Here is a 14,148-nt window from a genome sequence, read left to right as displayed (position 1 = left end):
TGATCCAATGTTGACCTAAATGACTAATGATGATAAATAGAATTCACCTGTGTGTAATCAAGTCTCTGTATAAATGCACCTGCACTGTGATAGTCTCAGAGGTCCGTTTAAAGCACAGAGAGCATCATGAAGAACAAGGAACACACCAGGCAGGTCCGAGATACTGCTATGGAGAAGTTTAAAGCCGGATTTGGATACAAAAAGATTTCCCATGCTTTAAATATCCCTAAACTACAGCAGAATGACGCGGCGCGCTGGGGCTCTCGAACTTATAAAGACATGGTCACATGCTTCAGATGGCCAATCACAGCTACTAATACATTAAACGCTTGGTGATTGGCTGTTGAAAGCCCGCCATTAAAAGCGCACCATTACATACAAAACAGGAAATAAAATGACCGAACACGGATTTTAAACCCGAACATACAGTAAAGTTTTCGGGTCCGTGTTCGGGTAACAAAAACCCAATTATTCAGTACGAACACGAATAATACAGTCCGTGTTCAACACTACCCATGATCACTCTGGATGAACTGCAGAGATCTGCAGCTGAGGTGGGAGACTCTGTCCATAGGACAACAATCAGTCGTATACTGCAAAAATCTGGCCTTTATGGAAGAGTGGCAAGAAGAAAGCCATTTCTTAAAGATATCCATAAAAAGTGTCGTTTAAAGTTTGCCACAAGAAACCTGGGAGACACACCAAACATGTGGAAGAAGGTGCTCTGGTCAGATGAAACAAAAATCAAACTTTTTGGCAACAATGCAAAACGTTATGTTTGGCATAAAAGCAACACAGCTCATCACCCTGAACATACCATCCCCACTGTCAAACATGGTGGTGGCAGCACCAATGGAATGGTTCACAAATAAACATATCCAGGTGTTAGAATGGCCAAGTCAAAGTCCAGACCTGAATCCAATCGAGAATCTGTGGAAAGAACTAAAAACTGCTGTTCACAAACGCTCTCCATCCAACCTCACTGAGCTCGAGCTGTTTTGCAAGGAGGAATGGGCAAAAATTTCAGTCTCTCGATGTGCAAAACTGATAGAGACATACCCCAAGCGACTTACAGCTGTAATCGCAGCAAAAGGAGGCGCTACAAAATATTAACTTAAGGGGGCTGAATAATTTTGCACGCCCAATTTTTCAGTTCTTTATTTGTTAAAAAAGTTTGAAATATCCAATAAATTTTGTTCCACTTCATGATTGTGTCCCACTTGTTGTTGATTTTTCACAAAAAATTACAGTTTTATGTCTTTATGTTTGAAGCCTGAAATGTCTCAAAAGGTCGCAAAGTTCAAGGGGGCCGAAAACTTTTGCAAAGCACTGTATATATATATATATATATATATATATATATATATATATATATATATATATATATATATATATATATATATATAATGTTTGGGGGTTCTACGTAGTTTTCTAGCCAAAAAACAGATTTTAGCTTGTAAACACCCCGTGTCAAAAATAGGCTTGGTCTTAAAGTGGTTAAATAGAATTTGTGACTGTAGAGCTTGTACAGTGGTTCTAAAATGCTATTGGGAGTGCATTCATTGACTATTAGTAAAACTGTTCTGTATACATGATCTCCTAACATTATCTCCTTAATTTTCCCATTCTTCATTCTACAGACTTGGTCAGACAGAATAAAAAATAAATAAAGTGGGTTCTATTTTAGGAGTCCAATACAGAATTTGGTCACTGGTCTCTCTAAAAATGCCTTTACAATGAATTACTTCTGCAGAATACACAGCACATGTTGCACACCGAAGGTTGAACTCCTTGGCATGAAATCATTTATTTCAGTCTCATCAGCCCTTTGTAGATCTTGCTTATGTCTGCATTTGCTGAAGTCATTTTTCAAGGCAGTGTTTACTTCAATGGAAAACATTGTGCCAGCCTACTTTCATCATTCTCCAGAAAAATACATTTTTCATTTTCAGTTCACTCTAATGTTAATGTTACAGCTATTCTTATTTGGACAATGTGATGTCAGATTTAAAGCCAGTAGGTATTATTTATGATGATATCCACATTTTGCTACAAGATAACGAAGCACATATTTTACCATAATTAGATTAACACACAAATTTATACTTTATAAATATTAACTAGTATATTGACGCTGTCACAGAGATGCTTTCAAAGTCTAACAAATCTGCTAGTAAAGCTCATATAAACAGTTGCATTTACTTTCATTGATATTCAAGGCATCATACTCCTCAATAGAGAGAAGAACCTTGTCTCTGGTGGATAGGGCTGGATTTATCTCTCTTGCCACCCTATGCCAACTACCTTGTTTTACCCTTCTACCACAGTTAACTGGCTAGCCTTACACTTACATCATATGTAGGGCAGAGCCAGGACTGCACTGGCTGTTTCGTCCCAGGCTTAATTCCCTAAAAGGCACGCGGCACGCAGCAGCTGTGCATGTTTTGTTTTGTGGTTTTTATTTTATTAGAAAAGGGGTAAATTGTGAGGGTGAGCCTAGGGATACTCCAGTAAACATTAACAACTTGTAGTAGACACTTTATCTGAACTATCCCTTTAGGGTAAAGCCCTCTAAACAGGGGCTCCTCAGCAGAAGTATAGTCCTGAATGTACAAAGGAAAAGCTCTCCAAAAAGAGGCTAACAAAAAGAGCCCCCCCAGCCAAGGCAGGAGGTGGGGCCCCTAGAAAGGATTATTTTGGCTGCAGTTGAACTCTCAGTTCAATTGCGGGCTTCCCCACTGACAGCTGAATGTAAAAAGAAGAATTGCTGGCAAAAATGTAAAAATCTGCAAAAAATGGCCGCTCTTCGGGGCCGCCAAAATCACATGGGGGGGGGGGTGTTGCCAACAGGTGACATTGCCAGGTGGCCCCGCCCCCTAGCTACTTAAGAAATGTCACACGGCAGCAAAGGCAGACGGCGGGGGCATTCATCGCGAGCGGAGCTTTTTTTTTTTCTATTTTTGGGTTTGGTGGTGTGGCGGGTGTCATTATTGACAATAAAGCTACATGTGGCTGGTATAGTTCGGGGGGGGGGGGGTTGATGCTCACTCGTCCCAATCTTTCCTGACCTGCTAGATTTTGGGGAGGACCCCACGCCCTTTTTTTAAATTTTGTCAGGAGGTTCCCCTCCAAATCCATACCATACCATTTTTTTGGGGGGGGGGGCACACTGTTTTTTTCCCAATTTTTTTCGCCAGCAATTCTTTTTTTTACATTCAGCTGATGACTCAGCAGTTGTCAAGGACACGGTGGGAAAAAAATGCAATACCCAAAATGCATGAAAATTGCATGCAAAAACACATAAAAAAGAAGGTTTAATAACTTAAAAAGCTCCATAAAACGCGCCGGGAAAAACTCATTAAGTGCAGCCCACATAGATGTGAACCTAGACTTACACTTGCACAAAGTCAGGGAATTTGTAGGATTAGAGCCAGATGTATGATTAACGAATTATACCATGCGGGCATTAATGATCATCAATTTTACATGTAGGTTGAAACACAGACAATAAATGAAACAGAAACAGTTGTGTAGGAGGCTTAAAACTGAGTGAGGAACAGCCAAACTCTGCTACTAAGGTGAGGTTGTAGAACACAGTTTCATGTCACAGTTCATACACCATGGCAAGAACTGAGCACATTAACATGATACAAGTTAGTAATCCTGCATTAGCAAGGTCTCTCCTAGACAAAGATTTCAAAACAGACTGGGGTTTCAAGATTTGAAGAAGCACACAGTGGTCAGCCAAGGAAACTTTATGCAGCAGATGAAAGGCATATCATGCTTACTGTGTAAATATCATGCTTACTACCCTTCAGCATTGGAAGATGTACAGTAGTGCCATCAGGACAGAAATGGCGGAAATCAGTGGCACCTAAGTACTTCCATCTACAGGCCAGAAAAGGTCTTCATGGAAGAATTACAGCCAAAAATCCATACCACCGATGTGAAAACCACGGATTGCAAGAAAATCGCTAGAATCTCTCCAGTGGAGCTATTGTGTTCTCCTGGCATAGTGATTATTGCTAGCGGCTTTGGAAATATCCAACAGGTTGAATGTACTCGATTGATCAACTTGGGTACAATCAGCCTACCCATACATGGTTCCCTGCTGAACCATCAGAGATTTGAACTGTCTATGGCTGACTTTAGCGACTTAACTATGCCCAAAAACATAGGAACTTGAAAATTTGAAGTGTTTGGTTGGTGCAGGAGGTATTTTTTTTGCCAAAGTTCTAGACAGCGGTACAATAATGGATGTCTGCAGGCAACAGTAAAGCCGGGTGGGGATTCAAAATAAAAACTGCGTGATGCCCCCCCCTAATTTATACCAGTCCCCTTGGGTCTAGTATGGATTTTAAGAAGGACCCCATGCCAAAAAATAAAAAATGGCAAAGGTTCGCCCAAAATACATACCAGACCCTTATCTGAGCAAGCAACCTGACAGACCAGGATAGGGGAGGGGGGCAAGGGTGTATCCCTCTTCCTGAACCATGCCAGGCCACATGCTGTCAACATGGAGTGGGCACCTTGTCCCCATGTTGAATAGGACAAAGGCCTCTTCCCCACAACCTTGGTCCGGTGGTTGTGGAGGTCTGCTAGTAGAAGGGCCTGGTATGGCTATGACTTTTAACATCTTTTAAAAGTAGAAAAGAAAACTGTTCTAATGCATGAAAGTACATTGATAGATCTTCAAGCCTCAGGTGCAGGGCAGAGGAGCACATGCTCTGTATGCAATGTTGTTATGTACTGTACAAGGGGGATGCTGGGAGCTTTCAGCTGCTCCATTCTCCAGCTGACTTGCTAACAGAAGTAACGGGCAGTGTGTCACCCATCAGAGAAGACGGCTGTACCTTCAGGTCAGACCAAGGGCAAGAGTAGAGGCCTTGATGGCTGCAGTAGAGAGGATTCTGCTCTTTCCCCCCTCCAGCAGCAGCCTACTGGAGGAATAAGAAAGGACAGTGTCCACTGTGAACGCACCTCTTTCCTCAGTATGGCCACCTCAAACACAAAACTCTGATACAGATGCTCTGCCTCCTGAACTTTTTTAAGCCACACTAACAGCCCCAGCCTACTCGTTTTACTGACCCACCACTTTTTACTGGTGCAGTATTGGAACCTGGGCAGGGGAGAAGACTACTGTCCCTCCAGGTTTGACCAAGAGACAGCCAATCAGGTAAGCACTTTTTCCCAGTGACAGACGGCATGGGGTTATTCCTGTAGGGAGGCTTTCTAAGCTGCAGGTTGGACCAGCAGAGATAGCTAATGGAAGCAGACTGTCTAGGAATAGGCTTGTTTAGTTCAATGCACCCAGAGACTACCCACCACCAACCTTCCAACTCCTCTCCTTTATCCTAGAAACACAGATGCCAAATTAGTCCTCCTGGGGCTGGCAGCGCTAACACAGCAACATTTTTTTCACTACCAATACTGATACAGCAACATATTTTATTCCAGTGACACCGCCAACACAGGGGCAGTTTATTCATACCAGTGACACCACTGACACAACGGATGCTGTGACATTTTTTCCTTCACCATTGTTAGCTCCATATTTTATTCTTGGACAGAATGTGCATTCCTAAATATTTTAGTTCACTATATGGTTGTGTGCCACAACCACTGGCATCATTTTAGCGACTGCCACAGCCATTACATATGTTTTGTGTCACAAACAGCTATAAACCCCCTACTTCACTTAGGAAGGGGGGTCACAATTTCCCATCTTTGGCTTGGGCACTGGATGACCTTGTCCTGGCACTGCCACAGTGTATTCACTTGAGTTTCCTAAGATTACTTTCCTGTTTTGCATCTCACTTTGAATCAATATATGATCACGGTATGCAATTTTTAGCTCTCCTAAGAAAATATATTTGTTCGCATTCCCTTGTTGACGTTGTCCTAAGTTGTGTCCTTCACTAAGCATGCTCTAGTGTCTTTCACTTTAGAATTCCACACAAAGAAGCCTTGTTATTCACCTCATTAATATGTTAAAAGTGATTAAAATAAATATAGTTTAATCATAATATAGTAGAGAAAACAAACTTGTAATTAATGATAAAAAGAACAAAGACTGATTGTATATATTGTAGCTGGCTGAACTCGATTATCAGACAGAAATGGGTTGTGATGTCCTTTGGTACAGGAGCTCACATGCCTTTTTTTGTACATTGTAGCTCAATTACTTTACTAAAATCATTAAAGATTACCCTAGGGCTATACAAGCAATTAAATCTGTTTTTGAGAAATTTAACAACTTGCTGCCCATCATCTACTAAATGGCACATAGTTTTAGTGTGAAATAGATAAGGTTATTGATAACAAATAGTTAAATCTGTCAGTAGCAAAGAGATTTTTTTTTGAAAATCTAATTGGAAAGCTGAAATCTGGGATAAGAAAATATTGTCTAAAAACAAGAGGTCTGTATAGTCTTACTTGTATCTTTTTTTGCTTTGTGTATTTCTTCCAGATCTGTGCAATAATCAAGTATTGAACTTTGCCTCTGTGCAGGAGCTTCCCTAATTAGTCACTGCTGCTCTCCCTGCAGGGTGACTCCTCTTGTCTATGCCCCCAGGTAGCCTGTAATTGGTGGGCCTGCTAGGTCCCTCCCACAGCTTCGTTCTCCATATAGGTTATGGGCAGCAAGGTTTGTTTATGATAATAACTGGGCATGCAAAAGCATTTGGTGCATACAAAGTGGATTTACGTCCTTTGAGGCTCTTGAGGAATATATTTAAATTACTGTTTTTGTGTCTTAAAATTTAAGCTATAATCAATTACATTAAGAAGCGTTCAATAAACAGATGGCTGCCTTGTATATGAGTTGCAACAGTAGTATGCAGTAGAAATTAACTGCTTATGAGTGGAGCATTGTGTGATCATGTGCAATTTGTTTGTACTACATTGCCACTAGGGTAGCTCACATTGTAGGGAGTCATGTCTTCCATCTGTGTAGTGGTCTATCACTAGACTTAGCCATTATTATCTTGTCATTTTAGTCATTTGACCGAGCGATAAAAATCAAATGTGTGTTTCTGCACTTAAATGAAACCTTCAATGAAGAAGTATGAAGGCTGCCATTGCCGATTCTCCTTCAGAAAATATTAGTTGTCTGGCTGTTATGGTGATCCAGTTGTTTCACTACTTGCTAAAATCACTTAATCACAGTTAGGATCGGGGTCGGCAACTCATCAATCGTAATCTACCCATCAACCGAAGGCAGGTGAGGGGTAGATTGTGGCCATGCCCCTGCTTTGCCGACCCACACTCAATAACACTTATTCTCATGTCAGAGCAGAGAGCTGGAGGCAGCACAGGTCAGGGTGGAGGGTGGGAGCTGCTCAAGGTAACTGGCAGGTGATTGGTTGCTAGGACACAGGGCGGTCCTAACAACCAATTACCTGCTTGGTATTAGTAAAAGTGAACTCTAGCACCTCTCACTCCCATCCTCCGTCCAGCAATATGCTTCCTCCCACTCTCCGCTATGCGGCACACCTGAATAAGTAGGAGCTGAATAAGCAGTTTGTGTGTGTGTGGGGGGGGGGGATGATGTGAAGAAGGTAGAGGACACTACTGTGGAGGGGGGCAGAAGAAACTACTGGGGGGTCCAGGACACTGCTTTGGGGGACATAGGACACAGCTTTGGGGGGGGTAAAGGTGATGAGAAGGGGGACAGAGGACACTGCTATGGGAGGGGGAGGTCATTACTGTGTGAGGGGCACAGGGCACTTCTGTGGGGGGCACAGAATACTGCTTTGCGGGACATAGAACACTACTGTGGGGGGGCACAGGACACTGCTTTTGTGGGAATAGGACACTACTGTAGGGGCCACAGGACACTGCTGTGGGGATGATGTGAAAGGAGGCAGACAACAGTGTTATTGGGGGGCAGATGTTATTACTGTGGAGGGGAGGTGGACAGAGGGCACTTCCATGGGGGGAGGGGGGACAGCAGACAGGCAAAGGACACTACTGTGGGAGGTGATGTGAAAGGGGGAAGATGTTACTACTGTGGGGTTAGCAGAGGGGCAGAGGAAACTACTGTAGGGGGTGATGTGAAAGGGGGACAGAGGTCACTACTGTGTGGGGGAAAGAGGACACTACTGTGGGCAGGTGATGGAAAAGGGAGCAGAGGACACCACCGTGGGGGGCAGAAGGGCAGAGGACACTACTGTGGTGGTTATGTAAAATGGAGGCAGAGGTAATTACTGTGGGGGTAGGGGTCAGAGGACACTACTATCGGGGGAGGGTCACAGAACACTACTGTGGGGGTGGTGTGAAGTGGGGCAGAGGAAACTGCTGTGGGGGGGGCAGCGTACATCATTGTTGGGGGGACATGAGAAGTAGGGCAGAGGATACTACTGTGGGGGGGGGCAGAGTACATCACTGTGGGTGTAAACATGTGAAGGGGCAGAGGACACTACTGTGGCGAGTGATTTGAAGGGGGGACAGAGGACACTACTGTGGGGGGGGGTGATGTGAAGAGAGGCAAAGGACACTACTGTGACACACCTAGGGATCTTTGATCTCTTGCATGTTGTCCAGGTAGATCTCCGCCTCTCAATTGTTGCCTACCCATGGCTTAGATGTTCTGAATTTGTTGTGACTTTCCTAATCTGCTTGCTTGTAAACATGTGCAGTCTACTAGATTTTACCGTAAATTGGCTGTTTCTCCCCTATCCACCTGTTTCTGTAACATAAAGAAATGGATAACAGCATTCCTCTAATGCACCCCTATCAACTTTACAAAGCCAATCCTTTAACTCTATCTTTTGATGGAACTGTACTTGAGCATTTAGTCTAAATGTAAAAATCTAGGAATGATTTTTGACACACTTGCACAGATTGTTGTCAGAACGTTTTTTTTCCTCTTGAGAAACATTAATTGGCTATGGATATGCCATCATACTCTTTGACTAAAAAGCTGATCAATACATTTTCTTCTGATTTTGTTATAACACTCTACTTGCTGGGATACCTAGTTGAGCACTATACAGACTACAGGATGTTCAATAATTTGCTGCCAGAATCCTGACTAGGTCTAGTGCAAGTGATCAAATTACTAGGGATGTACCGATACATCGGCCGCTGAAAATAGGGCATTTTGCCAATAGAAAAAAAGGTGCTGATCATTTTTGACTAAAAATTATCAGCTGAAAATAGGGTTATCGGTGACAGAAAATAGGGTTATATTCATTCAAAAGGATATTAATTCAAAAGTTGAATACAATACAATTATATATAAAAAATATATATTTTTAAAAAACTGTCCATTTCGATTGCTGAATTTTCGGTTTCGGTTTACTATACCAGAATTTTCATTTTGGTGCACCACTACAAATTACCCCATCCTTGAATTCTTACACTGGCTATTTGTCAGCTTTAGTGTTCTTTTCAAGATCCTCATGTTCACCTAACCGCATGGTGTGGCACCCCATTAGTGTTCTAATGTAATGATGCGCACATTTGCTCATTCTCAACTACAGCATTATAATTAGAATTATATTCAGATATCTTAAATACTATTCCGGGTTTGAAATATCTCTAAGATTTTACTCATCTTGGAAAAAACACTTCAATGGAAGTTCATATGGGGGTTCAGTGGAATTTCAAAGGATGTTCATACCTTTCCTGTATGCTATCCCACACAACCAAAATAAAAACAAGGCCTACTTCTCTGATCTGGATTTTCCATTGCTAATCAAAGTTAACAATCCTCACTGTTATTCCCAGCAAAATAATTTCTTCAAACTGAACATCTGACATAAAATAAATATATTCATACTCCTGGAACTTCATGTAAGAAAGTATTCATACCTGTGTTTTTTTTCATCCCTTCGATCAGCTATACCTGACACATAATATAAATTTAACCAACTATAATTCCCATTTTTAAGCTAATATTACACTCAAAGAATTTAATTCTAAAATTTTAGTTTTAAGAATGCTTGTTTAATTTTCTAATTGTTAGTGGGGTCAAATCAATGTTTGTTTTCCACCATAGTGATAGGATCTTTTGTATGAATGTTTGTGCAAACATTCTTTCAAAATTAGTGAGGTGCAAAATTAGGAGGTGCAAAGCAGGACAGGTATGCAGAAATCAACGTTCACTGAATATACTGTATCTATCACTTCATCTAAACCCTGCCCTCCTCAACTGAGAAATTAAATACAACCCATGTCCAGAATATGCCACAGAACAGAGAGGAATGAAATGTAAAATCCCTCATGTTTCCATCCTGCTACAAGGAATTATGTAAAAAATGAAAAGCAAAATAATTCATGTATCTGCTCAATCACAACTACCCTCTGTAATGCCAGATCAATAAGGAAAAATACAGCTGTCATAGCTGATCTTATTGAAACCTGTGACCTAGCATGCATTACAGAAACATGGCTAGATAAGAACGCAGAACCTGTGACGGGAGTCACATTGGGCATGGGGGTTGTGGACCCCAAATTCCTTTAGAGAGGTTGGGGGGCACCATGCCCACCCTTATGGGGCTCTCTTATGTTTAAATCACCCCGCATCTGTTATGGATGCAGGGTGACCAGGAGGGTGGTGAACACCGAAAATATGGTTTGGACTACTACAAATGGGACAGTAATATTCAGGAATAATGTCGCCCTTGTAACATGAAGACTTTTGTTCCCTTTGCCATGAGGTTTCTGAGCAGGAAGCCCACTCCTAATATGGTCATCCCAGGAAGTTCTGAGGAGCCGGACTGTCTAAGGTGGCTCCCCATTCAGCTATTATCAGGTGTGCTAAAGACCGCACCTGTTGTCTGCTAAGGGAGGTATTGACACAGAGTAATGTGTATTGAGGGCTCGTTAGGGAACCATTGTTCTGTGTCTGACTATTATGAACATTGATTGCCCCCTGGGGCTTCTGTCTTCTTGCATTGGTCAAAGCTATCTGACCAATCCCTGTGGACTCATTTTCAAGTCCTCATTTGCATTTCCTGGTCAAGCTATCTGACCAATCACTACTGACTCATTTTCAAGTCCTCATTTGCATTTCCTGGTCAAGCTATCTGACCAATCACTACTGACTCATTTTCAAGCCCTCATTTGCATGTCTGGAGAGGACCTGAATGGAAACTGCAGGTACTTTACAATTGACCAATAGGAAAGCGGTTGTTGGGGGCAGGATGTTCCAAATTCTGTATAAAAGTGTGCTGTGTTCTTCCAATAAAGTGTCTTCCTGTTTGAACTTACATACAGCCTGCCTGGTGTGTGTTCTAATGGATTCCGAATGGCACATAGCTGTAGTTCGGATCCCGGATCCTTGGTTGACCGAACCATCAGACGTTGTGATCTGCAAGCTGACTTACTAGAAACAGAGGAGTGTCGGGAGAGCGGACAGAGCGAGCAAGGGTCTCGTCACAGAACCCTTCCTAAAAGTAGCAGTACCAACCAACCACTCAGTATTTCATTGCCAAAAACAAGATTGTAAGGGAAGGAGGAGCTGCAATCTGCTTTAAAATCCAAACTGAGCCTTAGACCCTTCTCCATTGACCCAGTACTTTCATTTAAACATTTAGAGAAATCTGGAGAAACTAACTTAAAGTACAGAAACTACAGTAATTTTTTTTTTTTTTTTGAGTAAAGTGTTAAAGGCTTAGTAATGTTTTAAGACTATTTTGCTGTATGGCAGAGTTCCCCTCAGTTTTTGTGTCGTTACTCCGAAAGGATTTGAGGCATTATCTCAACAACAGGGCTTTAGAAAAAGAATAAAGTATATCAGTTTTCATGTTTGCCATTTCTTAACAAAGTATCTTTAGTACTATTGTAGGAAGACAACACCCCTAATCTACAGAGCTGTCAAAATGATACGTTTTCTACACAGAATAGCACTCCTGAACACCACCTGACATATGCATGCACAGTATAACATGCGTTGCACATATTTGATTGTGACATCAGAGAGTTTCCAAACCTTCCTCATTCTATGCAAAAAACAAAGAAAAGGATTGGTTGAAGACCCATTTCAAATCTTTAATTGTTTTTTTAAAACAGGGTTCTGTTGCACGTATACGTTATGCTTTAAATACTGGCATTCTGTAGTACCCAATGAGACATCTAACAAGTGGTCAGAAATGGTAACCTTTTGCTTTGGCAGTAAAAAATGTGATCGAGTTATAACTGGTAATCATAAATCTCTTTGCCATCTGAGGTCCCAACACTCAACTGTAAGTCAATGTAAATAAATAATATCCTCCGCATTTACCACAAATAATGTTGCAGTGGTGTGACAAAAAAAATTGGAGGTGTGGCCAGATGACGTCATTACATTGGGGCGCGACAGGAAGTGAGGTTTAGTAAATAATGCATCCAATGCTAATGCATTCTTTAAGGGGGCAACAAGGTTATTAAAGGAGCAATATATATGTGTGCTTAAGTTACAGTGCACTAGCTTTCTGAGTTGTTTACCTTCTGATTTTAATGAATGTGGGCTGTTTTAAAGCATATTGCACAATGAGAGCTATTCTTGAGCTAACATTGCTGGAAAAGAAGAGCTGGGAATGTGGTGAAGCTCATAGAGAGGCATTGGAGGCATGTGGCATAGTAACACCGCCAAGGCACAGCACGTTTTGACCTGACTGAAAAGTGGGCATAATCCAGAGGTAAGCCATTGATGTGGAAGGTGGAGGAGCACGTTTCTGCTTACGAACTGTAATTAATCGCATTGACATGGAAAAGAGGCTTATTGGTGATTTATTGCAAGCACTAACACATGGAAAATAAATCTATTGGGACTTTTTTTGCATGATTTTCCATACATAAGTTAGTCATATTCATTTAAATATTTAAATTATTCTGTTACATGTGTGGAATATAACCAGATGGAGTTATGAGACACAAGTATAGTGGAGCATTTCGTTTCGCTGCACATTTTTATTATTGTTTACCACTTTAAGTCAAGATAGTATGTTGCAGAATCTTGGTGCTGATATTGTTCAAAATAGGAACAGTAGATCTTCAGTGCAGAGGATCCTGGCACCGGTGAGGTAAATATGTAAACAAGGGGTTAAAGGCTAATTTCACCCTTCCAGTAAAAAGTCCCATGCATTCAAGCATGCCCCATAGATTAAAATCATTGAGCAACTTTTAAAAAAGGTGCTTCATTTAGATATCATGTGTCATAAAACTCCTATTGTTAGTGACCCCCACCAATCTGCCTAGATACTAGGATGGAACATATGTTGGGCATGTGCCCCCAGCAATGCAGAAATGAGTGCTCTGCCATGTTCAAAACCCAGACAAAGTGTTCTCCCTCTGTCGCACAACATTGAGCTCAGCCACTGCTCTGACAGGTAGAGTTAGTTACAATTACAGTAGGTTTACTATGATGGTCAGAGGTACAAAGAGGGTGAATGTGAGGAATGTTGGGGTACAGGTAGGGTGGCTATTAGAGTTCGGGTTCCAAGGAAGATAAATGTGAGATTTTTTTGTGAGTTTGTCTTACCAATAGAGTTAGTGTTGAAATTAGGAGTTTAAACAAATTATGTTTGAGGGTTTATTTGAGGGTTGGGATTGCAGAAAAGATGAGTGTAAGGGTTAGTGTTACAGAGAGGATTCGTTTTATTGTGGTAGGGTACAGGGAAGGTGTGAAGTGTTTCATTACAGGGAAAATTAGTTTGCGGTTGACCTTAGGGCAGGGCATTTTGCTGATAGGTCTGCACCGAGACTACCAGCCCTTCTGCCTCTTTTACATGAAAGATAGTGTATTAGCTTCACAGATGTCTTAAATAGTTCCATGGATAGTTCCATGTCTAGAGCTAGTTCCATGGATTAACCGGAGAAAAAAAAAACCTGTAAAATGTACTGATTTACAATACTTGAAAAATGGGGTGATACCACAAGCCACATTTTCATATCCACTCACCTATAAATTAACAGAGATGTCTCATACATTGTCGATAAGTTCTCCAAACAGTTTATTTACTATACAAATGTAAAATGATATTGACATTGATTTACTATTTGCTCATGCAAAGATACTTTCCTTGCAATTGATTGGGTATCCTTTACAAAGAGAATTTTAACTAAATTACCTAATGAAGGGAAAATTCCTTTGAAAGTGAAAATTCCCTTGCAATAATAGGCTATTTGTCCTTAAGTAAATAAACCCCATAATCTCTTCAA

At 41.3% G+C, this 14,148-nt stretch overlaps 1 protein-coding gene across 2 annotated transcripts in view; it reads right to left on the bottom strand.

The window, feature by feature from the left end:
- The window catches only part of PITPNM3 (PITPNM family member 3), a 1,035,839-nt gene that overhangs the window by 641,992 nt on the left and 379,699 nt on the right, over nucleotides 1-14,148 (bottom strand). The gene's annotated exons all lie outside the window — the stretch shown is intronic.

Source organism: Pelophylax lessonae (assembly GCF_965119305.1).
Source record: "Pelophylax lessonae genome assembly, chromosome: 2".
Classification (NCBI taxonomy): Eukaryota; Metazoa; Chordata; class Amphibia; order Anura; family Ranidae; genus Pelophylax; species Pelophylax lessonae.
Note: the sequence above shows the minus strand (reverse complement) of the source record. Positions and strands in the feature narration are given on the sequence as shown.